The sequence below is a fragment of the Lactuca virosa genome, chromosome 1, assembly GCF_052849685.1.
Source record: "Lactuca virosa cultivar CGN04683 chromosome 1, Lactuca_virosa_CGN04683_v6, whole genome shotgun sequence".
Taxonomy (NCBI): Eukaryota; Viridiplantae; Streptophyta; class Magnoliopsida; order Asterales; family Asteraceae; genus Lactuca; species Lactuca virosa.
Window position 1 is genome coordinate 222,391,054 of NC_136426.1, and position 25,992 is coordinate 222,417,045.

At 38.3% G+C, this 25,992-nt stretch overlaps 1 long non-coding RNA gene and 1 pseudogene across 1 annotated transcript; both read left to right on the forward strand.

Annotated features, from left to right (window-relative positions):
* The window catches only part of LOC145127529 (alpha-glucan phosphorylase, H isozyme-like), a 56,484-nt pseudogene extending 35,681 nt beyond the window's left edge, over nucleotides 1–20,803 (forward strand).
* A 1,547-nt stretch (nucleotides 20,804–22,350) lies between these two features.
* On the forward strand, nucleotides 22,351–25,642 carry LOC145164953 (uncharacterized). Its single transcript, XR_013739882.1, has 3 exons — nucleotides 22,351–22,674; nucleotides 24,420–25,326; nucleotides 25,419–25,642. It is a non-coding gene; the product is annotated as an uncharacterized LOC145164953 (long non-coding RNA).
* Nucleotides 25,643–25,992: the final 350 nt, after the last annotated feature.

Genomic DNA, 25,992 nt, shown 5'->3' on the forward strand with positions numbered 1-25,992 from the left:
TTGGTTTTGAAACTCCTAGATTCTTTTGAGATTCATTGAACTTTTCAATGGCATGTTTCAATCTCGAGTGTGCCCTTCAGGTTTTGTGACTGGGATGCCGAGGATCACAAAACAAGGTGTGAAGTAACCATGCAAATATACTTGGTACCCTTAATATTTACCCCTCAATCGATGTGCCGGCTAACCACACACGCTCCAACGATACTATGATAAACATTAAGTTACCCTTTGCCTACCTTGTTAAGTCCAGGTTAGTGTGCCGGTTAACCACACACGCTACACTAACAGCTTAAACAAAGTGCAAAGTGTAATTTCATGGATTAGCACCTTATTCACATTTTCCTAAGTAACTAAGATTGGGAATTTATAAGTGTTTAGTTACTTAGTATTTATCATTATACTTATAATGAAGGGAGAATTATAGTCCTCGTCCTACCTGTTCGGCTAACGACCCTCCACCAGTCAAGGAAGCGGTGAGTGAGAGTGGACACCCATTAAACTGCCATTTTATAGGCAGTAACCTTATACCCCCCTTATAGACCGGCTTCGTGAATGAGGCCTACTAATGGTAAGACGACTTGCTCTTATACATATAATATATTAAACTTTTACTATTATAATAGTATAAGGGTGTATTTTAGACATTTAAAATACTTGGTGGTTTAATCTATTAATTAAACTAAACTTTTAATTTAATTAAACTCAAACCATATCTTTATGGATTTAATAATACTCATTTAATTAAACGCTTCAATTAACTATTAATAAAGTCCATAAGAGTTAATTTGAACTATTCAACAAAACATCATAATTCCAATTATTAAATTCAAAATTAAAACCATTTAATTAATTGTTTAAGTTATGAACCTAAGAGTCTTAGAATTCAATTCTTTTTTTTTTCATAAAAAACTTTTTTCAAATTCCAAAACTTGAGGACAAGTTTTGTAACTCTTGAAAACCTTTGGATTCCATAACTTATGGAATTAATGGTGTTTTATGATGAAACTTTTCATGTTCCATAACTTAAGAACAAGTTATGTAATTCTTTAAAACATTAACACCAAGTTTTGTAACTCCATAAAAACTTTGAATCAATTTTTTTTTATTAAAAAAAACTTTCATATCCATAACTTATGGAAGTTTCAAAACTCTTAAGATCACAACTTTAAAAAAGAAAACTTTTGAGCTCCAAAATTTTATGACAAATATTGTAACTCCTTAAAACATTTAGATCAAACTTTTAAAACTAATAAAATAATCATATCATTTTATCTTTTACTAAATTTGACCTAATTCAACTCAAATAACAAATGATTCAAATTTTACAAATAATTCGTTTTTCACAAAACAAGTAATTATCTTAAAATTTGACAAACGTCATGTTTTTTTTTCCTTTTTTTTTCAACTTGAAAATAAAACATTTGCATCAATATAACAGAAAACAACCCATGGCTCTGATACCACTGTTGGGTTTTGAGCATTCTAACACTCCTATGGTGTACATGCAACCCTATAAACCTTGGATCTATGTTTTCTCTTTTATACATGCAAATCTTAACTATTCCAAGGTTTCATCCTAACTATCATATTATGAAGCACCTATACTACAAAGTTCTAGTTAGATGACATACCTTTTGATGTAGCTTGATGTCTTCAAGCTTTAAGAGCTTAGCCCCAATAGTGTGGAAGCCTCAAATGGAATCACAAATCACCAAAACACCTTGGAAGAACTTGAGAGAATATGTATGCACACTAAAATCGGCCCACTCTTATTTTCACACACTTGTGCCAATTTTGTGAGCCAAGGACCCCTTTATATATTATGGGGGATTAGGGTTACATCCATGTAAACCGCAATACCCATGACCTTTCATTTACATAGGATCCATGGGTTAAAAGCTCCATGGACCATCCATGAAAGCTTAGCCCAACCTAAATGAACTTGGCCCATTCTATATATATAAGAGTCCATATTTAATTAGTTCTTTTTGATCACTTAATTAATTATAAATTAATTTTTGATCAATACTAATTAAATAATATGATTCCATATTAATATATTAGAACTTATAATATATTAATATAAATAATCAATATACTATTCTCAAAAGACTATCCATATAAATTGTGTCGGTGAAGTGCAACCCAAATGGACCATGCCGGGTCGGGTCAAGTACATACCAAATACAGTTATGGACTTAGACATTAATCCAACAGCTTGTTGGTCGATTAGGCCCAATAAGAAGATCCTTATCCAAAATGGACTTAAACCGGGATTTCTAGGCTTCCAATTCTTTGTTGACCATTTGTAGTGCTTGAATAAAGTGTTTGATGGGAGTTTTGTTGTTATTGAATAAGCATCATACATGCTTTCACATTGTTGGTTCACGATTGATATAATTGTTGTAGTTACAAAGCATCAAAATTCCTAGTTGTGACATCATCCCCCCGTTAGAGGGATTTTCGTCCCGAAATTCTTTTGAAAGCTAGATTTGAGAATGTGAGAATAGGTGAGGGTATTTCTGCTTCATTTGATCTTCGCGTTCCCATATGAATTCTGGTCCGCGTCTCGCGTTCCATCGAACTTTCACAATCGGAATGCGGCTCTGCTTAGTACGCTTCACCTCTCTGTCCATGATTTCGACAGGTTCCTCGATGAACAGAAGATTCTCATTGATTTCGATTTCTTCTAATGGAATGACGAGAGTCTCGTCGGATAAGCACTTTTTCAAATTGGAAACGTGGAAGACGGGGTGTACACTGCTGAGCTCAGCGGGTAGCTGCAGTCTATACGCCACTCGACCGATTCGGGCAAGAATCTCGAAGGGTCCAATGTATCGAGGGTTCAATTTTCCCCGCTTACCAAAACGAATTACTCCTTTCCAAGGAGAGACCTTTAGTAACACCCTATCTCCGACTCTGAATTCCATGGGCTTTCGTCGTTTATCGGCATAGCTCTTTTGTCTGTCTCGTGATGATTGTAGTCGGGCCCTGATCTGAATTATCTTCTCGGTCGTCTCTCGTATGATTTCCGGTCCCATTAAGGCATTGTTTGGCGTTTGTCCTCTTGCTAGTTGGGTGTCTCCTACCTCAGCCCAACACAACGGTGATCTACATTTACGCCCGTACAATGCTTCGAAAGGAGCGACTTTAATGCTCGAGTGATAGCTGTTGTTGTATGAGAACTCGATCAAAGGCAAGTGGGTATTCCACGATTTTCCAAAATCTATCACACACGCGCGAAGCATATCTTCTAGCGTTTGAATGGTTCACTCGCTTTGACCATCCGTTTGTGGATGGTAGGCAGTGCTCATGTCAAGTTGTGTTCCCATAGCTTTCTGAAGCGATTGCCAAAAGCGTGACGTAAACCTACTATCTCTATCTGAGATGATAGATACGGGCACTCCATGGAGTCTCACGATTTCTTTGATGTAGATTCTTGTCAGGCGCTCCATCTTGTATGATTCTTTTATTGGTAGGAAATGAGCGGCTTTTGTTAATCTATCAACTATTACCCATATGGTATCCAAACCATCCGTCGACTTGGGTAGTTTGGTCACAAAATCCATGGTAATCCCTTCCCATTTCCACTCGGGAATGACTGGTTGCTGTAGTAACCCGGAGGGCTTCTGATATTGCACCTTTACTTTAGCACATGTGAGGCACTTGCTAACGTAAGTGGCAATATATGCCTTCATGTTAGGCCACCAATAATGTTGCTTAACATCCAAGTACATCTTGTCCGAACCTGGATGGATGGAGTATCGCGTCTTGTGGGCTTCGTTCATGACTACTTCTCTGAATCCCCCAAGTTTAGGGACCTAAATGCGGTTCATGAAGTAATTTGTTCCGTCTTCCTTCACTTCAAAGTTCTTCTCCATTCCACGCAACGCTTCGCTTGTTTTGTTTTCTGCCTTCATGGCATCGAACTGGGCTGCCCTAATTTGAGAGGTTAGGTGGGATCGAATGGTTATGGAGAGAGTCTTCAAACAACGATTCGAGTATTCTTTCCGACTCAAGGCATCAGCTACCACGTTAGCCTTGCCTGGGTGGTACTTGATTTCACACTCACAGTCGTTCAGCAACTCAATCCACCTTCGTTGCCTCATGTTCAACTCCTTTTGGTTCAAAATGTGCTGGAGACTCTTGTGGTCGGTGAAGATGGTGCACCTAGTACCATAGAGATAGTGCCTCCAAATCTTCAGGGCGAAGACCACTGCTCCCAGTTCCAGATCATGAGTGGTGTAATTTACCTCATGCGTCTTTAGTTGCCGGTACGCGTAAGCTATCACCTTTCCACGCTGCATTAGTACACATCCTAAACCCTGATTTGACGCATCACAGTAAACTATGAAGTCTTCTGTTCCTTCTGGTAGTGACAGCACCGGCGCACTGCAGAGTGCTTGTTTCAGGGTCCGGAATGCAGCTTCTTTCTTGTCCGTCCATTCGAAGGGTACGCCCTTTTGTGTAAGCGAGGTAAGTGGCTTTGTTGTTTTGGAGAAGTTTTGAATGAATCTCCTGTAGTAGCCTGCGAGGCCTAAAAATTGGCGAATTTCGGTAGGTGTTGTTGGGATCGCCCATCCTTCGATGGCTTGGATTTTAGAAGGATCCACATGAATTCCTTCCTAACTAACAACATGTCCCAAAAAGTTCACACTACGGAGCCAAAACTCGTACTTAGAGAGTTTTGCGTATAACTTTTCGGTTCGTAGGGTTTCCAGGATTTGTCGGAGATGTCGGCCGTGTTCTTCCTCGCTTCGAGAATAGACGAGGATGTCGTCGATGAAAACGATGACAAAGTTATCGAGGAACGGTCGGTAGATTCGATTCATTAGGTCCATGAATGCGGCAGTAGCATTCGTTAGACCGAAGGGCATTACGACAAAATCATAATGTCCGTAACGACTTTAGAAGGCGGTTTTTGGAATATCCTCCTCCCGGACTTTAAGTTGGTGGTATCCAGATCGCAGGTCTATCTTTGAGAAGTAACTAGCTCCTTGGAGCTGGTCAAATAGATCGTCGATTCGCGGAAGTGGATAGCGGTTTTTAATGGTAAGCTTATTAAGTTCTCTATAGTCGATACACATCCTGAAGGTACCGTCTTTCTTCTTGACAAAGAGAACCGGAGCTCCCCAAGGTGAGAAACTGGGTCGGATGAATCCTTTGTCCAAAAGCTCGTTGAGTTGACTGGACAACTCTTGCATCCCGCAGGAGCCAACCTGTAGGGTGATTTGGCGATGGGAGTAGCTCCTGGCACTAGATCAATTCGGAACTCGACTTTTCTTTCTGGGGGTATCCCCGGAAGATCCTCCGGAAAGATATCCGGGAAATCACAAGCCACAAGGATGTTTCGAATATTGATCTCTTCTTTGGACTTATCCACTATATGGGCTAGAAACGTCAAGTCCTTCTTTCGTAGGTACTTTTGTACCTTAATGCACGAGATGAGGCGAAGGTTCGTGCTGGGCTTGTCTCCATAAATAACTAGGGTTTTGTGATTTGGGAGATGAAGGCGAACGGCCTTCTCGTGACACATAATTTCAGCATGGTGGGGGCTTAACCAGTCCATGCCGATAATCACATCAAAACTCCTAATGGAAACAGGCATTAAGTTTATTTGAAAGACTTAGTGATTTAAGGCCAGGGTACATCCGATGTAGATTTGCCCAGTGGATTCTGTTTTCCCATTAGCCATTTCCACCGTAAAGGTTTCATTAAGCTTCTGGGGTTGTTGTTTTAACAAATGCTTGAATTTATTACTCACGAAACTTCATTCTTCCCCGGTATCAAATAGGATGCATGCATAAGTGTGGTTTAGGAGAAACATACCGGTAACAACAGCGGGTTCCTGAACCGTTTCTCCCTGACCCATAGCTAGCACCCTTCCTGTTCCTCCGTTCCCAGGGTTGTTGGTGTTGGGGTAGTTTCGACGGATATGTCCAGTCTTTCCACATCCGTAGCAGGTAGGGCTTGATCCTGTGTTATTGCCGCTATTGTTGGTGTTGTTGTTGTTGTTGCGGTTGTTGTTGTTCCCTTGTTGTTGGTTCTGGGGAGGATAGGCCCTGCAATACCTTGTCGTGTGACTGTTCCGATTGCAACTGGTGCATTGCATTTCCTTGCATTCGCCATTATGATGGAGACTGCACTTGTTGCACTTTGGAAGATTCCCAGAATACTGCTTAGGGGCACTTGGATTAGCTGAGGCTGGAGCATGTGGTGTGGAGTGTACTTGGGTGGTTGCAGCGTTGACTGTCACTGCCTGTTGCTTCTTTGACGATTTTGAGCCTTGTCGTCCTTTTCTTTTGTTGTTCTTTCCTTTCTTGTTGTCACTCTCCTTCTTGCCTTTGGTTTCCACTGGCTTCTCGCCCTTCTTGTTGTTGTGGTCGTACAGTTTCTTAGCCAATCTCTTGGCATTGTCGAAAGTTTCAGGATTTGCAGCTATCACATTTCCTTGAATTGGGGAGGTTAATCCCCAGATGAATCGTTCGATTTTCTTTCCCTCTGAAGTAATCATGCCAGGGCACAACAATGACAGCTCGCTAAACCTTGATATGTACGCATCTATGTCGGAATTTCGGACGGTGAGATCCCACATCTCTTGCTCCATTTTCTGAATTTTGCCTCGCGGGCAGTACTCAGCCATCAGCATTTCATTCAACTCCGTCCACGGCATAGCGTTGGCTACGGGGAGAGTCATGGCCTCTACATGTCCATTCCACCAAGTAAGAGCTTGGTCAACGAATGTGCATGCGGCGAACTTCACTTTCACCTCCTCGGGGCATTCACATATCTCAAATACCGATTCCACTTTTTCCATCCATCTCTTTAGAGTTATCATTCCACCCGTGCCATTAAAGGTTCGTGGCTTGGCGTTGGTGAAGTCCTTATAGGAGCATGTCTTGGTAAGTCCTTGATTTGCTCCGTTGTTCGAACTCCCAACCCCTTGTCCATTGACTCCACCATTGTTCCCTTGGTGGATTTGCGCTATGGCTGCAGTAACCGCAGCAGATACAGCTGCTTGGAATGCACCTGAGTTGACTTCGGGTGGGGTTGGTCCAGGGTTTCCATGAGTTGGTCGTTGAGGCATCTTTCTGTCATGGAACGGAAAGATGTTGAGTGCCTATGATTTTTGTGAGGTTGTGGTCCTATAAACTAGGTGTTTTGCATGAACTTAAGTGGTTTCACAAGTTAGCATACAATCATGTATATATAACACATAGCAGATCACAACATCAATAGAACACATAAAAATTTTCCTTAATATTATCCGCACTTTTGATACATGAAATTTTTTGCTCAGAAGAGCATACATAAGTGGTGCAAGTTCGGCAGCGTAACGGCTCTATGAGTAGTGTAATCACTTAAACATAGAGTCAATGGTACATAGCATAGATCACCTAAGCATAATACTAAAGATAGATATGGCTAGCCCTAGTCATCGTGGGATGCGCCAGGGGGTGCTGCTGAAGAAGTGGACGCTCCCTGAAGGTGAGCCACCTATCGTTCCGCATCTCGGAGGCGAGTCTCCCATCTCACCTGCCTCATGTGGAACTCTCGGATAACCTCTCGCGTCTCCTGTTCTGCACGCTCAAATCTAGTCCGCATCTGGTGCATCTGATCAGCGGCGCTCTGCGCCAGGTCGCCAGTGTTCCGCAGTCGTCTCACCATGACCGGAAGTGCTCGATCAGCTGGTCCTCCCTCCCTCAAGTCGTAGAACTCGCGTGACATGCCGAATGGAGGTCGTTGTCCCTGCTGTCTGCTCCATCTCCAAAGATCGATACCCCAGGGGGGTGTAGGGCCGGTCGGGCCCATCTGGTGAGCGGGCACCCTAGTCGGGTAAGGGGGGTTGATGACTTCGGACTCTGTGTCCGAATCATCATCATTGCCAGGTTCTTCCTCGAAGTCCTCTCCGGCTTCTTCTTCTTCCAGGACCTCCACTGGCTCGGCAGGTCCGCCCTCGACTTCCTCCTCAGGTTCCTCTTCAGACCCTTCCTCGGGGTCTTCTTCGGGTTCCTCCTCCAGCCATCCGTTATTTCCCTGGTTAGGAAAATACGGATCTCCGGGGTGATGGAAGCCGGCCATACTGTCTGCGAGAGTGTATAAATGTACTAATCATTATTTCTAAGATGTTTTAGTTACTATGTAATTCTAGTTGATGTTCTTTTCTTGGTATCAAGGGGTATGTTTTTAAGTTTACTGACCATCGAGGTTTTCCCGGAGCATGTGATAGTTGTACTTCGGAGAAAATGTAGTTGATCAGGCTACACTCACCCCTTACTACAACCATGAACAGTCCCGACTTAACCGAGATGTCAATGTTATCTTATTTGATTTGGTATCATATTCTTTCTCCTATATCACACAAGTAAGGATGTTTTATCGTTGTGTTTCATTTGTTTGTTCAGAGTTGTGTTAGTCCCTCTTTGGTTTATAGTTGCATATCAATGTGTGGTTAGATATGCCAGTTCACTATAAACAGAGCTCTGATACCAACCTGTCACACCCCTGAAACCAGACGGCGGAAACGTCTGGGGGCTCGCGTGATTTAAATTGAATACCATCACAATGAATATACATGAATCATAACATAAACATCACCATGCATCAATACATTACAACTGATATTGTTTACATCCAGTACATTGTTTTAAATATTACACATTCATAACATAAATTGGTTGAGAGTTTTCAAAAACATAACATCCTAACATTTCTTGATATTACCCTTCCGGTTACCTGTTACCTGAGAATACAAGTTATTTTGGAAAACGTCAACATATGAAATGTTGGTGAGTTCATAAGCAATGTTGTGATAAAAATGATTTGTGTAGTTTGTAAAACCCAGAAAATCCAATATTTTCTGAAAAGGCAATAGTTTATCAAAGTGTGAAGATCCATAAGTTGATGCATGAATGATTTCATAACGTGTATAAAAAGGGAGTTTTGTATTACAATTATTTAGATTACGAGCGAGTGTTGTTGAATTCCCCGAAAAACCCGATGCTTTCCGATGACGAAAGATATACTTGATTACTAATTTCTATACCGCCACAACGAATGATTTTTGATTACTCTTCCTTGATTACTCGGGTGGTGTCGGAGATTATCAATTCTAGTGAGTCGTTATAACTATGCTTGATAATGACTGGTTATAACTTCCAACTACAAACGACCCTTAGAGGTGTAGTCCGTTATTACTCACTTAATCCAAACCACCTTGATTACTATTGATTAACGACCTGAGTCTGTTTACTTGATTACTCACAAGCCTTAGCAAACGAGAAAAGAGGAGTATGAAGTCCTACCACTTTCGTGAGTTACTTTAGGCTGTCGGGGATGCGAAGAACACGTTGGCCCATCTCGCATTTGATTACTTTGACCTTACTAGCAATACTAATGGACCACTAGGGCCCAATAGCACATAAAAGCCATTGCAGGTCCCCTTATATGGAATTGGGTCATAGGAGGCCCAATAACATATAATCATTTTCCCTTGGGCCCCAAAGATCATGTTAATGGATTTGCAAGGTCCAACAAGCATGATTTGAAACTTTCAAGCCCAAGTGTCGAATGTTTACTTGTCTTAGGTATCGCATAACTACTGGAGGGTTCGATTGAACGATTGTTGTTTTTGTATCGACTCGAGACTGGTGGATTTCTTTACAACGATATTTGGATTTATGCGTGTATTCATCTTACAATTTTTCGTAAGTCGTAGTTAGTATTTTTGGCTCGATACTCTTTAAATGAATTAATTTACTTAGAAATAGTGGTCTGACCTTTTCAACCCCTTTCTTTTATAAAAATAACAATTTTAATCCTTTATATAAACGAAAAGACATTTTAAGCCCTTAAAACATTTTCTTGACACTTTTGCATCATAGACTTGTTTAAATGATATTTTTTGACTCAAGACTTATACTTTGGCAGTTTCAGCCCTTCCAGAAGAGTATTTTTTGGTTAAAGCCCAACTTTTTGCAATTTTTACAATTTTTGCCCAAAATCCAAAAACTTTATATTTTTGATCCTTTTTGAAAATGAAAAGCATTTTTAACCCTTGAAATAGTTTTATTACATTTTTTATCCCCTGTTTTGAAGAAATTGCCACTTCAGCCCCTTTAAATGTCATATTTTCGCAACTTTGGGTTTATTGGGCCGAAAAGCCCAAAATTTAGCCCATTAAGCTAATATTTACATTTTAAGTCCTTTGGAGGTTATAATGTTCATAAAAACAATTATTGTAACTGTTTTGACTCTTTTAACCTTTAAGAAACCGTGATTTGGCAATTTTTAACCCAACTTTTGTATTTTTGACAATTTAAGCCCAAAAATGAGTTTTGTGGTGAAATATATTTATAACAATCTTATAAGTTATTATTCTTGACTTGTTTAGTGTAAAATAACTTAGATTATGTTTGATTTCCTTATTATGTCATAGATCTCGAGATATCTTCCCTTGTGGTAACATGTTCATCACAAAAACACATAAAATCACACATACATGCATAAAATCATACATAGCATACACATACACATAGGTCTACACATTTTCTTGTATTCTCCCCCATAAAACATATAAAAACCGAAAAAAGAGGGGTATGAAGCTCACCTTTGCTTGTTGTTTTCGGTTTAGAAGGAAGAAATCAAGAAAGTTTTGATCCTAGCAAGTCTTCTTGGAAGATCTCGAACTTAGAGGCTTCTAAGATGGTGATCACGAGTTTGAATAGATTAGGAGGAGGTTTTTGATGAAATGAAGTAGTTAGATCATAGATTAAACATCAACTTACCTTTATATGATGAATTTTGTGGAATAATCTCCTTGAAAAGCCCTTAGATCTCAAAAATTTGATGAAGAATGAAGAGAGTTCTTTGAGAGTGTTTAAGTGAATGTGTGTGTGTTTTCCTTTGTGGTTCTCGACCGAGGATAGAAAAGAGAGAGGAAGAGAAGTGAGTGAAGTGATGTGTGCATGGAAGTATGTGTTGGTGCATGGAAGACCAACATATAATAATGAGGTGGCAATCCTAAAGTCAACTCCTTCCCCCTTTGTGTTGTTGGGCCGAGAAGAGGAGAAGAAAGAAGAGAGATTGGGCCCTTTAATGCTTAAGCCCATATTATGATCCAATTAGGTGATTTTCGGCCCAAAATAAATCAAGGAATGATTTTTATGATTCATTAAGGCTATATAAATTTGTTGTGACCTAATAAGGCCCATTAAAGTTAACCTAGTTCATTTTAGGCTTATAAGGCCCACAATATTAAGTTTCATGTATATGGGTCCAATTAGGGCCCATTTGAGAGTTCTATGTTCAAGATAGTTAAATTGGAAGCTTGTTGGTCCATTAGGGCCAATAAGAAGATCCTTATCCAAAATGGACTTAAACCGGGATTTCTAGGCTTCCAATTCTTTGTTGACCATTTGTAGTGCTTGAATAAAGTGTTTGATGGGAGTTTTGTTGTTATTGAATAAGAATCATACATGCTTTCACATTGTTGGTTCACGATTGATATAATTTTTGTAGTTACAAAGCATCAAAATTCCTAGTTGTGACATGGACCTAAAAGCAAGAGCTTGCCTTCCAAACCTTGAAGCAAGCCCTCTGTAGTGCTCCAGTGCTATCCCTACCGGAGGGAACCGGAGACTTCATAGTTTACTGTGATGCTTTGAATCAAGGTTTAGGTTGTGTCCTCATGTCACGAGAGAAGGTAATTGCTTATGCATCCAGAAAACTGAAAACGCATGAAGTAAATTACACCACACATGATCTTGAACTGGGGGCGGTGGTCTTCGCCTTAAAAATTTGGAGGAACTACCTATATGGTACCAAGTGCACCATCTTTACAGACCACAAGAGTCTCGAGCACATTCTAAATAAAAAAGAACTGAACATGAGGCAGCGAAGATGGGTTGAACTGTTAAATGATTATGAGTGTGAGATCAAATATGATCCATGCAAGGCTAACGTGGTGGCCGATGCCCTGAGCAGAAAGGAGTATTCAAGTCGTCGTGTGAAGACACTGTCAATCACCATCCAATCTCCCTAGCCTCACAGATCAAGGAAGCTCAATTGGACGCATTGAAGCCAGAGAATGTCGCTAGTGAATCGCTAGGAGGAATGGAGAAGGAGCTCGAAGTTAAAGACGATGGAACCCACTACTTCATGAATAGAATCTGGGTTCCCAAAATTGGGGGTTCAGAGAGAAAGTCATGCATGAAGCCCACAAGACGCGATATTCTATTCATCAAGGGTCAGATAAAATGTATTTGGATATCAAGTAGCAATATTGGTGGCCTAATATGAAGGCAGAGATTGCTACTTTCGTGGGCAAGTGTCTTACTTGCGCCAAGATGAAAGTGGAATACCAAAAGCCCTTGGGACTATTGCAACAACCAGTGATACCTGAGTGGAAATGGGAAAGGATTACTATGGACTTCGTGACCAAATTGCCAAAGACAACACACGGATTAGATGCTATCTATGTAATTGTCGATAGATTGACAAAATTTGCTCATTTCCTACCAATAAAAGAATCCTACAAGATTGAAAAGCTGACCCGAAACTACATCAAGGAGGTCGTGAAACTCCATCGAGTGCCAGTATCTATTATCTCGGATCGAGATAGCAGATTTACTTCAAGATTCTGGCAATCTATTCAGAAGGCAACGGGAATACAGCTAGATATGAGCACCGCCTACCACCCATAGACGGATGGTCAGAGTGAGCGTACCATCCAGACACTTGAGGATATGCTCCGCTCTTGCGTGATTGACTTTGGAAAATCATGTGATGCCCACTTGCCTCTGATCGAATTCTCTTATAACAACAGTTACCATACGAGCATGAAGGTTGCTCCCTTTGAGGCTGTCTATGGTCGTAAATGTAGATCGCCCCTATGCTGGGCCGAAGTGGGGGACACTCAACTAGCAAAAGGGCAATCGCCAGCCAGTGCTCTTACAAGACCCGAAATCATTCGTTAAAGAACCGAGAAGATAGTCCAAATCAAAGCTCGACTTCAAGCATCGCGAGACCGACACAAGAGCTATGCTGACAAACGGCGAAAGCCATTAGAATTTCAAGTCGGGGATCGCGTGTTGTTAAAGGTCTCTCCTTGGAAATGAATGATTCGCTTTGGGAAACGAGGAAAATTGAACTTGCGGTACATTGGACCGTTCGAGATTCTTTCCCGAATTGATCCAGTGGCTTACAAGCTGCAGCTACCCGCCGAGCTCAGCAACGTGCACCCAGTGTTCCACATTTCGAATCTGAAAAAGTGTCTATCAGATGAAACCCTTGTCATTCCTTTGGAGGAGATAGAGATAAACGAGAATCTTCTGTTCGTCGAAGAACCAGTCGAGATTATGGACAGGGAGGTGAAGCGTACCATGCAAAGCCGCATCCCGATCGTGAAGGTTCGATGGAGCGCAAAACGCGGACCGGAATTCACGTGGGAACGTGAAGACCAGATGAAGCAAAAGTACCCTCACTTATTCTTTCCTTCACGATCCTAGTTTTCAAAAGAATTTCGGGATGAAATTCCCTCTAACGGGGGGATGATGTCACAACTTGCATTTTAGCTAGGAAATTCTATTCCGGGGTAACCATTCAAGTATTGTAAAACATATACTCTAAATAAATCTCACTCAATGCTCATTTAGATTCACCATTCATATTCATCAAAGAGTCTGAAGCCCTAAGATCCATGGTTTAAGTCCATATTGGACTAGGAGTTCCTTATTGGGCCTAAAGGACCAATAAGCACCCAATTCAACTTTATTGGACTTAGAAGCTCTAATTGGATCCTAATTGGACCCAATTCATAAATATAAAACATTTTGGACCATTTGGGCCTAGAATGATTCATTCTAACCCTAATGGGCCTTATTGGGCCATAACTAATCCAATTAACCTTAGTGAGCCATAAGCCCATTCTTTTATTCTATTTGGGCCGTGAGTGTTGCCAATAGCCCAATGGTCCGAAATTTTTTATGTTTAGGATCCAAATATACTAACAAAAGTTAATGGTCCCAAACCACTCCACCCTTTCTTCTTGGCCCAAAATCTTGGCCCAAGTATAAATAAAAAAAAGGGGGAAACGATGTGAAATGGGGGGTGGGGTTGACTTGGAGATGCCACCTCCATTTTATACATCATGTATCCATGTAAGGACCATCATATATCCATGCTAGTCACCTCACCTCTCTCTCTCTCTCTCCCTCTCTTCTTCTACTCTCGGCCGAGAGCCACAACACACACACACACCTTTTCAAAAAACTCTTAAATATCTCAAGAATACTCCTCCTTCCATCAAGATTTTCGAGATTTTTGCATGTATTCCGAGAAGGTTCTTCACAAATATCATCAATCCTTGTTAAGATCTTGTGAAATCAAGTTGAATTGGTTCATTCTTTAGCTAAATCACTCCATATCAACATCTATTTTGTGATTTTGCTTCCTAGAACTTCTTAAGTTCGAAATCCACTCAAGAAAGCTTGCTAGGATAAAAAATCTTCTTCATTTCTTCTTCAAAAACCGAAAAATCAAGCAAAGGTGAGTTCATACCCCCTTGTTTTCGGTTTTCATATGATTTTTGGGGGAGAATGCAAGTAAAATGTTTAGATCTATGTGTTATATGCATGTTTTGTGTGAATTCTTTGTTTATTTGGTAAAAATGTGTTAGATCTTAGTGAATCTCAAAATTTTAAGTATTATTTAGCAAAGTTCAATGAACTATGACATTATATACATCATATTATCAAGCCAAAAGTGATTACCTGTTTAAGATACAAAATATTTCAACAAAAACCTTGTTAAAGGACAAAATTGTCAAGAAAACAAAAGATAAGGGCAAAAAGTGACATTTATGTTTTTATAAAGGCCAAACGGGTCCTACATGTATAAAAATGTATTTTTATATCAAACATACGTTAAAAAGGGCCAAAAATGCAAATTTGAGCTTAATGGGCCAAAACCTTTGGGCCTCACGGTTTTGGGCCCAATTTGCGAAAAAATGATGTTTGGGGTTTAAAAATGTTATTTAGCCAAAAGTTTTAGTAATAAATGTAAATAAACCAAATTTAGGGGTGAAATTAACAATTATTTTCAAATTGGATCAAAAATGTAAAATTTTCCAAAATTGGGCTGAAAGTGTAAATTTTTACAAACAAGGGGCTGAAAATGTACTTTTCTTCAAAACAGGGTTCTAAATGTGAAAATACAACTTTTTGGGCTAAATCCGTGAAATTCCAAACATTTGGGAAAAAATTACAAATTTTCATAAATTATGGACTAAAGTGTCATTTCTACAAAACTTTCGGCCTTAATTACAAATTGGAGGTTTATTGGCCGAAAATGTCATTTTTTTACAAAAGAAAGCTTCTTACCATCCATCTAGTAAACCTTGAGCTAAAACAAACAACGGAACAAAACAAAAGAAACGAAATACGTCGACAACTATTTATTGGGCCTAATATTCACATTTCTTGGTCATTGGGCCCTAAGGGCCCAATTAATTGTGTATTGAGCCTAATGTTTTCCATGACATGTTTATTGGGTTTTGCGACCCACTTACATGTTAATTTGGGCCTAAGTTATGGATTACATGTTTATTGGGCTTTTGTGGTCCATTTACATGCCTATTGGGCCTAAATTACACTTTTACATGTGATTGGGCCTTTGTGGCCTAATTTCATACTAATAGGGCTTGGAAATGGAAATTTCATATGTTAGTAAGCCGTAATGATACATTTACGTAGTCATTAAACTTTGTAAACTTATTCATGTACCTTTCGAATACAAAAACATATCACATATACGTAAACATTAAACATAGTACAAAAAGAGGTTGAGAATCTATTCAGACTTGTCGGTTGGCACCACTAACTGTATAATCGTAGCCTGTAGTTATAATCAAAGTTTCCTGGTAGAAAAGCATGAGTTTGTGTATAGATCTATACGGGGTGACCCCCCACGCCTTATCTGTTCGCTACAGCTAGACTAGGCCAATCTAGGGCGACAACATCCTTAGCAAGACGGACATTTGGAAAAATACCAAGACGGACGACCTAGTCATTATCATGCATGGTTATAACGGCTCATATAGGGATTCAATACCAAAAGTAAACTTTCGAAGATAAACTCTTCGATTGTGTCAATGCAAAACAACTTATTTAACGATGCAAGAATGTAGTCATTGTTATAAAACAGAAAATATCGGATTTTCTGGGGGAAATTATTCATATACATTTATCATTTATTCACAATACAATGAAACTAAACTACTCTTTTATAAGCTATAACTATGAAATTCACACATGCATTTATACTTGATTTTCACAACACTTTCAGACATTTTACAGAAAATATCGGATTTTCTGGGTTTTTATGAAAGATACAAAGACTTTTACGCAAACATACTTATGAACTCACCAACACTATATATGTTGACCGTTTTCAAAATAACTTGTATTCTCAGGTAATCGTTAAGCTGGAAGATATACAAGTGTGTAGGGTTTTGTTTTATGTAACAACACTTATCGTACTTTTAACTATTTGAACTTATGTATTTTAACAATGTACTTGATGTAAACAATGCTAGTTATATTATGTAATGTTGGTGATGATCGTGTTATGATTCATGTATATTCATTGTGATGATTATTCAATTGTTAGTCACACGAGCCCCTGAACGTTTTCGCCGTCTGGTTCGGGAGTGTGTCAGGTTTGGAGGAGATAGTTTCAACAGCAGATGAAATTTATAAAATCTTAGAGAAAGGATTTGCTAAAAGACAGTACAATGGAGACCCTTTTGAATAAACAAAGTAGTCATTCTCACTCCATATTTTCTATCACATTTCACATTAAGGAATGAACTCCAAAAGGAGAAGATATTATTAGACGTGGAAAGCTGAATCTTGTTCATCTTGCTGGTTCCGAAAGAGGCAAGAAATGAGAAAAGGTTTCATTTGATAGGGATAGTAAACTCCAGAAGGACATATACCTTATAGGTATTATTATTATAATAATAATAATAATAATAATAATAATAATTATTATTATTATTATTATTATTATTATTATTATATTGGCATTATTTGAATTACAGAAATGTAAATTACCTATAATAATGTCTTTTTTAAATTTTTTTATTTGATAGGCATAGTAAATTAACAAGGTTGTTGAGAGATTCTTTGGGAGGGAAAACAAAGACATGCATAATTGCAACTATCTCTCTCTTGTGAAAGTTGTTTGAATAAATTGTGAACTCATGTAGAAATGAATGCTGGAAGCAGGAGAAGCCATTGCATCTACATGTTTACTATTCAGAAAGAAGCAACAAATGAGAAAAGGTTTCATATTTCCTTGAAGAATTTACAGGTTATTGGAATTATATTTACATCTCTGAAATTACTAACATGGGGATTTTATTACTTATTATGAATAGGGTGAGCAGTGGAAATGACTACTTTCACTTCTTAATTCTCTTGACCTAACCACGCTTCATTTTTGGTAATTGCTTCTTCAGCAATGGAATGAAACCTATCTACATTATCATAAAGTTGATACAAAGCAAACATATTATTTATCCATGGAGTTTCGTCAAGGGCGAGCATTGACTAATGTCATTGCGAATTTTGATATTCAAGATGCATATTCTAGTGCTTTGAATAAAATGCGACATGAACTTGAAGAAATCACTGAGCAGGTAATCCTTTAAAATCTTTCTAACATGATTAATATGTTCTATTTTTTTAACTATTGCATTATAACAATTGTAGGACCAAGATATGACACTTGGGAATGGTGGTTTAGGTAGACTTGCATCTTGCTTTTTGGACTCCATGGCAACTTTAAACCTACCAACATGGGGGTATGGTTTAAGGTACAGGTATGGCCTCATCAAACAGTGCATTTCTAAAGCAAGGCAAGAAGAAATAGCAGAAGATTGGCTCGAGGTCTGGACCCCATCCCTCCCCACCCCACCTCATATTTTCCATTTACTTATTTCTTTACAATTAATCATTTCTAATTTTCTTTATTATTTCAAAAGTTTAGTCCTTTGGAAGTTGTCAGGCATGATGTTGTGTTTCCTATCAGATTCTATGGTCGTGTTGAAGTCCTCCCTACAGGATAGTAAGCACAACTACAAATACGTTGTTTGACTTTGACTTCGACTTTGACTTGAATTTGGGTAAATTTGTTGCAGCCGAAAATGGGTTGAGGGAGAGGTTGTAAAATCCCTAGCATATTACATCCCAATTCCTAGATACAAAACTAAAAACACAAATAGTCTTCGCCTTTTGGAAGCCAAAGCAAGTGCTTAGGACTTCTATTTGTTTCAGTTTAATGATGGACAATATCAGTCTGCTGCTGAGCTACATGCTAGAGCTCAACAGGTTGGTTGTTTTAAATCATATTTTCCCAGTTTGACAAAAAGTTCATATCTTTAGGACATTATTTCAAGATTCAAGGAAAGAAAAAAAGTATTAAAAGATAAAATAATCTTTTTATTTTGAATTTGTAACAATCGTCGATTTATAAGTATTAAAAGATAAGATAATAAAGTTTGAACGTTTATGTTTTTTAGGACATTATTTCAAGATTCAAGGAAAGAAAAGAAGGAAGAAAACGGGAGTGGTCATAGTTTCCTACAAAGGTTGCAGTGCAACTGAATGACACACATCCTACTCTTGCAATACCAGAACTTATGAGATTGTTGATGGATGAAGAAGGGCTAGGGTGGGATGAAGCCTGGGATGTGACTTCAAGGTGCCTTATAAATTTTATTATAAAAATAAACATGTTACTTTTTGTTTTTGACCTCAAATAATAACAAAGAGTTTGTTGTTGAGTGTTGACTAGGTCAATTGCTTATACAAATCACACTGTTCTTCCTAAGGCATTGGAGAAATGGTCACAAGTTGTGATGTCAAAGCTTCCTCCTCGCCACATGGAAATGGTTAAAAACAGACAAGTGGGTCAATAACGTAGACCTACTTGTGGGTCTGCGGGAGGTATGCTGCTTTCGTTTTCTTTCTATTATTATGTAAAAATGACCAAAATGCCCTCTATTATTAGGATTTACATATCTCCTGCTGATTGTTATATCTTATCCTCTCTCTCTCCAAAAGTTTGCTGACAACCCAGAACTTCAAGCTGAATGGGAGTTAGCCAAAATGGCCAATAAGCTGACATTAGCACAGTACATAATGAAAGTAACAGGCGAAACGATTGACCGAAATACCCTTTTTTACATTCAAGGGAAGCGTATCCATGAATATAAAAGACAACTGTTGAATATCTTGGGTGCTGTTTATAGACACAAGGAACTAAAGGTCCGTACGTTATCCTATCGTTTCTAATTAAATACTGAATAGATGGATAATAAAAATCATAGTTATAGAAGAAGATACTAAACATTATGTTAATGTAATGCAATGCATGTTGAAACAGGAAATGAGCCCTGAAGAGCGAAAAGCCACAACACCAAGGACAATCATGATTGGAGGGAAAGCATTTGCAACATATACAAAGGCTAAAGAATAGTCAAACTTGTGGATGATGTTCGTGCTGTTGTGAAAACTGATCGTAAAGCTAATGAATACATGAAGGTAAAAATGGTTTCATATCTTTTTTTTGTGTTTGAACTTATTTATTATTGTAATTTTGTATTGCAGGTGGTTTGTGTGCCTAATTACAATGTATCTGTGGCGGAGGTACTTATACCAGGAAGTGAGGTGTCACAACATCTAAGTACAACTAGCATTGAAGCTAGCGGGACAAGTAATATGGAGTTTGCACTTAATGGATGCCCGATTATACGAACATTAGATGGGCTAATGTTGAAATCAGGGAGGAAGTTGGAGAGGACAAATTTTTCCTTTTTGGAGCAACAACAGATGAAGTTCCAAAGATCAGGAAAGACCGATAAAATGGACTGGTGAGAATACAAAAAAAACATTTGGTTTGTGTATGGTTAATTAAATATTATAGTTTATTTATTTTTTTGAATTTGCAGTTTAAACCGGATCCTCGATATGAAGAGGCTAAAGAATTCATAAGATCAAAGGCATTTGGAAGCTATGACTACAACCTACTTCTTGATTCTCTTGAAGTGAAACTCAGGGTATGGGCCTGGGGACTACTTTCTTGTTGGACATAACCTCCTGACCTACATAGACATTCAAGCCAAAGTAGATGAAGCATATAAGTAAACATCTTTCGAACCTTTTTATATATGTTTATAAAATGACCAAAATACCCTACCCTTTAACTGATTTCGTTATTGTGTTATAGGGATAGCAGTGACAGAACAATATCTCAATATGCAAAGGAGATTTAGAACATACAGGAATGCCCCCTACATTCTTTTTTTTGGTTAAAAAATAGTGATTTTAAGAATTTTTAACGAAATTGCCCCTGCATACTGTTTTTTTTAATAAAAAAAATAATGATTTTAATAGTTTTGACCAAACTGCCCCTACACAATTTTTTTGGTTAAAAAATAGTGATTTTAAGAGTTATTAGGATTTGTTGGCTTATGTGAATCTAATGGTTGCATAATTGAAATTTGCAGGTCTTGTTGATGTGCATAGTGTCAACTTGTTATATCAGGTAGATAAACTTGATTGTGTGATTAACAAAATACTTATATCACAACTCTATCAGGTAACTAAACTTGATTGTATTATTAATAAAAGTTTTTTTGTTTCAGCTAATGTTCAATTCATTACTTGCCATCCACGCCTGGTGGACAACAGCCCAGTACACCAGGCGGAAAACCAATGAAATGGAGGATTTTTTTTGACATGATATCTGACACAAAAAGGTGCATGTAAGTCCCTTCACTCGGATCTATCAATGTATCAATGCAATTGTTTGAATTAATGTGGAATCTTAATCAAACAATTATGTGAAACAAACAATTAGATGTATCAAGAACACGATTCAATGAATGCACACAATGCTATTAATCAATTGTCAAGTCCATTCAAAACACCCTTTAGCCTTTTAATCGCTAGTATTTCACCAAAACGCATTACCTTGGAAAAGCTATACACAAACCATATATATACTAAACCAATAACCTAAAGCCCAACATAATAAGCTCACCGAAAACACTAAGCCCACCGAAATCATTAAGAGATTTCGGTCCAAAACCGAAAACCATATAATACATTCAAAGCAAATCATAAACCACAAAATATAGCCCAACAATCTCCCCCTTGGTTTATTGCTTTTAGTTCTCTTCAAGGCTTCTCCACGAGATGCACGTCTGCCTGGTCAAAAGTCCATGGCCACAACTTCTTGTCAATTATTGTAGCTACCATGCCTGTGAAGGCCTTGCAGCAGCTTCAAACAGTACATTCTCAACAATTTTTTGAAAGTTTCACAAAGTATGGATATCTCGTTCTCCAAACTTCAATAAATCTTTGGGATCAAAAATACGATACTGGTTTTTTTTTTCAGCTTGATCACCATAGTTGCAGTAGCCTCATAAAAAATTCAGAATTTCATTGTGTCCAAAGTTCCTTCAAGTAGGCGTTTGGGAAGAGGAATCCTTTTACTTGCTTTGTGGGAGGCCACATGACATTCACCATGGTTTTATTAGTGCAAGGATCAATGACACCCTTGGCCTTTTTAGTGAACGATGAAGCAGTCTTTAAGTCATCAAAGTTGTTTTTCGCTTTAAGCTCAAGAAAATTCTTAAAAGACCAAGCCATGGGATCATTGGTTGGATTGTGGAAAGACGCGTGGATGAGCTCAGAAAGATTAACTTTTGTCCAGGAAAAGAAGTCAACTTTCTTATCATAGTATTCAATTATTCCACTCTTTCGCTTCACTACCCACATCCTTTTATCAGCATCATATCCCCACAAGATGATGCTAGAACGATCCCCATATTTTTCTGTGAATTTCTTCCTTGTTTCCCTGAAAAACATCTCAGGGTGATCACGTGGAACATTTTGGTCAGAATGCTTTATCACGAGCATCTTCCCTTTCAGCTGCTCAATCCTGATTTGCTTCTCTCTTCTTTCTTGAGCAGAAGCAGGACCAGAGGATAAGATGTTGGATAAGGTGTTTAAGTCCATAACTATTTCTGGTATGTACTTGACCCGACCCGGCATGGTCCATTTGGGTTGCATGGCATCATGCATTTGGATAAACTAAACGAGAGAAATAACACTTGTGGTTTATTAATATATTATAAGTTCTAATATATTAATAATATTATTTAGTTAGTATTGATCAAGAATTAATCTAGAATTAATTAAGTGATCAAAAAGAGACTAGTTAAATATATGGGTTGATTATGTAAATCATCCATAACTTGTATAGTGGGCTAAAGGCTTCATGGATTATCAAGTTGGGCTAAGGTCCATAGGAGGCTCCATGGATGCTCCATGGGAGTTACAAACCCATGGGTCATGGAAATGAAGAGCCATGTCACATTAGGGTTTACATGGTGTAACCCTAAGTGTAACACACTATATAAGGAACATAACATCCACCAAAAACGGCTACACTAAAAACGAATAGAGGGCAAGCCGAATTTAGAAGTGTTCTACATTCTCTCAAAGTCATTCCAAAGCACTTGGTGTTGTGTGAAACATTTGAGGCATCACACTTGGGGTGCTAGGCTCTCAAGGTTTTTCAAGGAATCAAATCAAATACAAGGTATGTAATTCTAGCCATCTTTTATGTTTAAAGTTCCCCATGTATGCTAGATAGGATTATAAACCTTGGAAAAAGTATTTTGCATGTATTTTAGACAAACATAGATCCAAGGTTTTCTAGGGTTGCATGTACACTTAGGAGTGTTAGAATGCTCAAAACCCATCGGTGGTATCAGAGCTTAGGCTTGTTTGTTTGATACTTGATGCAAAATTGTGAAAAAACTCATATTTATGCATTCTGAAGCATGAACTCGCCGAGTCCATGGGGGGACTCGACGAGCCCATGAGTAAACTCATCCTACTCGTCGAGTAGGTTCTTGCACTCGACGAGTAGGATCCCCTGAGTGCAGTTTTTTCGAGTTTTGCTGCTGGAAATGGACTAGAAACATTACCCTAAACTATTTTGGTGTTTTAAAACTTGTTTTAGATGGTGTAATGATTGTTCTAATCCATTTACAATGACTAATGTCAAAATTACATGATTATATGTGTTCATATGTTCTTGAAATTTTGATATGATTATTCATGTTCTTATGAGTTCTTGATAAATCATAGGAATTACTTGTTTAATGCTGAATTCATGATCTTTATGTGTTTTAATGGAGTCCATAACTTGTCCTCAAGTTATGGATAACCAAAAGTCACTTTGTATTAAATCCATTAAAAGAACACATAAGTTACAAAAATTAAGAGTCTTCATTTTAATAACTCATAAGTTATGAATTGAAAGGTTTTGTAAAGTTACAAAACTTGCCCTCAAGTTTTGGAACATGTAAAGTCATCTAGTAAACTTTAGTTCCAACCCCTAGAAATTTAAAAGTTAAAATTCAACCCTTATACTTTATAATATTATAAGTTAATAATATATATATATATATATATATATATATATATATATATATATATATATATATATATATATATATATATATATATATATATATGTAGAAGATCATAGTCGTTTTAGCGTTAGTAGGCCTCATTCACGAATTCGGTCTATAAGAGGGGTATAAGGTTGTTGCCTATAAAATGGCAGCTTAATGGGTGTCCACTCTCACCCACCACTTCCTTGACTGGTGGAGGGTCGTTAGCGGAATGGGTAGGACAATGACTTAAAATTCTCATTAAAAGTATAATGATTATTATAAAGTAACTAAATGTTTATAAATTCCCAATCTTAGTTACTTTAAGAAAAATGTGAATAAGGTGCTAACCCATGAAATTACACTTTGCACTTTGATTAAGTCGTTAGTGGAGCGTGTGTGGTTAACCGACACACTAACTTAGACTTAACAAGGCAGACAAAGGATGACTTAAGGTTTTTCATAGGTCGGTGGAGCGCGTGTGGTTAACCGACACATCGATTAAGTGAAAAACATTAAGGGTACCAAGTAATTTGCATGGTTACTTCACACCTTGTTTTGTGATCCTTGGTATCCCAGTCACAAAACATGAAGGGCACACTCGAGATTGAAACATGCCATTGAAAAGTTCAATGAATCTCAAAAGAATCTAGGAATTTCTAAGAACCAATTAAAAACCTAATATTTATATTTCGTTTTTCATGGTGGAAATTGGTGAATCGTCATTCACCTACCTTTCAAATATGTTATAGCTTGGATTACGGCATACCTCTTCTAAGTTATAATATATTGTGATTGGATCCTAGCCTTAATATTACATTTGGGTGTTTTATTAAGGACTATCTTTATATCTAAACTAAACTTGTCTTTTCTTCTTTTTCAGATGTCTTCCAACAATGCTGCTTCTGGCTCAAACCCTACCGGCTCCTTCTCTCTCATGAACCTTTGTGGGAGAGTCATATTTGATGGATCCAACTTTACAGATTGGATCAGGAACATCAGGATGGTCACTCGGTATAAGCACAAAGAATATGTTCTCGACAAGGAGCTTAAGGTACCCGAGCCGACTGCTACTCCTGAGGAGCTTGGTGAATATGAGGCACATGAAAGAGATGCTACCAAAGTGGCATGCATCATGATGGCCACTATGACAGCCGAGCTCCAAAAGTCCTATGAGGACTACTATCCTTTTGAAATGCACCAGGATTTGATGCACTGCTACCATTAGAGTGCTTGTCAAGAGCGATATGAAATCATCTCCTCCATGATACCAACTAGGATGAATGATGGTGAACCCATCACGGGCCACATGCAAAAAATGCAAAGGTATGTCGACCGTTTGCTGAAACTTAATGTGAACTTCCCCGAGGAGTTGGCAATAAATATCATTTTGCACTCCTTGCCTTCGTGTTATGATCAATTCCGCATGACATACCAGATGAACAAGGAGGAAGTTACCCTCAACAAACTTCAAGGACTCTTGAAGACCGCCGAAAGTGGTCTTAAAGGTAAGTCGGTTGTTACCACTCCTACTCCTACTCCAAACTCCGCACTTGTCCTGGCAATCGGGAAAGGTAGAGGGAAAAAGAGGAAGAACCCTTTGAAGGGTACCAAGGGTAAGACCCTTGATGGCTCCTCTTCAAGTGGAACCAACAAAGGTTTCGTCACTCCTTCTTCTGACCCAAAAGAGGTTGACTGTTTCTATTGCCATGAAAAGGCGCACTGGAAGCGGAACTGCCCAAAGTACCAGCAAGATCTGAAGGATGGGAAAGTAAAACCCAACCATGCAGGTATTTACACTATATTATCTAATAACTCACCCTATTCTAACTTTTGGGTCCTTGATACCGGCTGTGGTATTCATATTTGTTCTGATTTGCAGGGACTAAGAAGAAGTGAGAATGCGGAGCATGGAAAGATAAACTTGATCATGGGGAATAGGAAAGCTTCACCTGTCACCAATATTGGAGTTTGTACATTGTTGCTAAGTAGTGGGTTTACTTTAGATTTGAACAAATGTTGTTACTCGCCTGAAATGGCAAGAAATATTATTTCCTTTCATGCTTTGTACAAACAAGGGTTTACCTTTTCTTTTGATAAAGAAGTTCGTGGAATAAATTCTTTCTTTAATAATGCGTTGTATTTTAAAGCATTACCTTGTGATGGTGTGTATGAAGCTGTGCATGTTGTAGATAACTTAGGAAATAATGTGTTGTGTATTGATTCTACTAATGACAATAACTTGGACAAAGCATCATTATGGCATTGTCGTCTTGGACATGTAAGCAAGAAACGCATAGGCCAACTCCAAAAGGATGGAGTTTTGGAGTCATTTGACCTAAAGTCAGATGATTGTTGTGAATCATGCTTACTTGGAAAAATGACCAAGTCACCCTTCACAGGTTCTTGTGCTAAGGGTGAAAGTTTGTTGGATCTAGTACACACAGATGTGTATG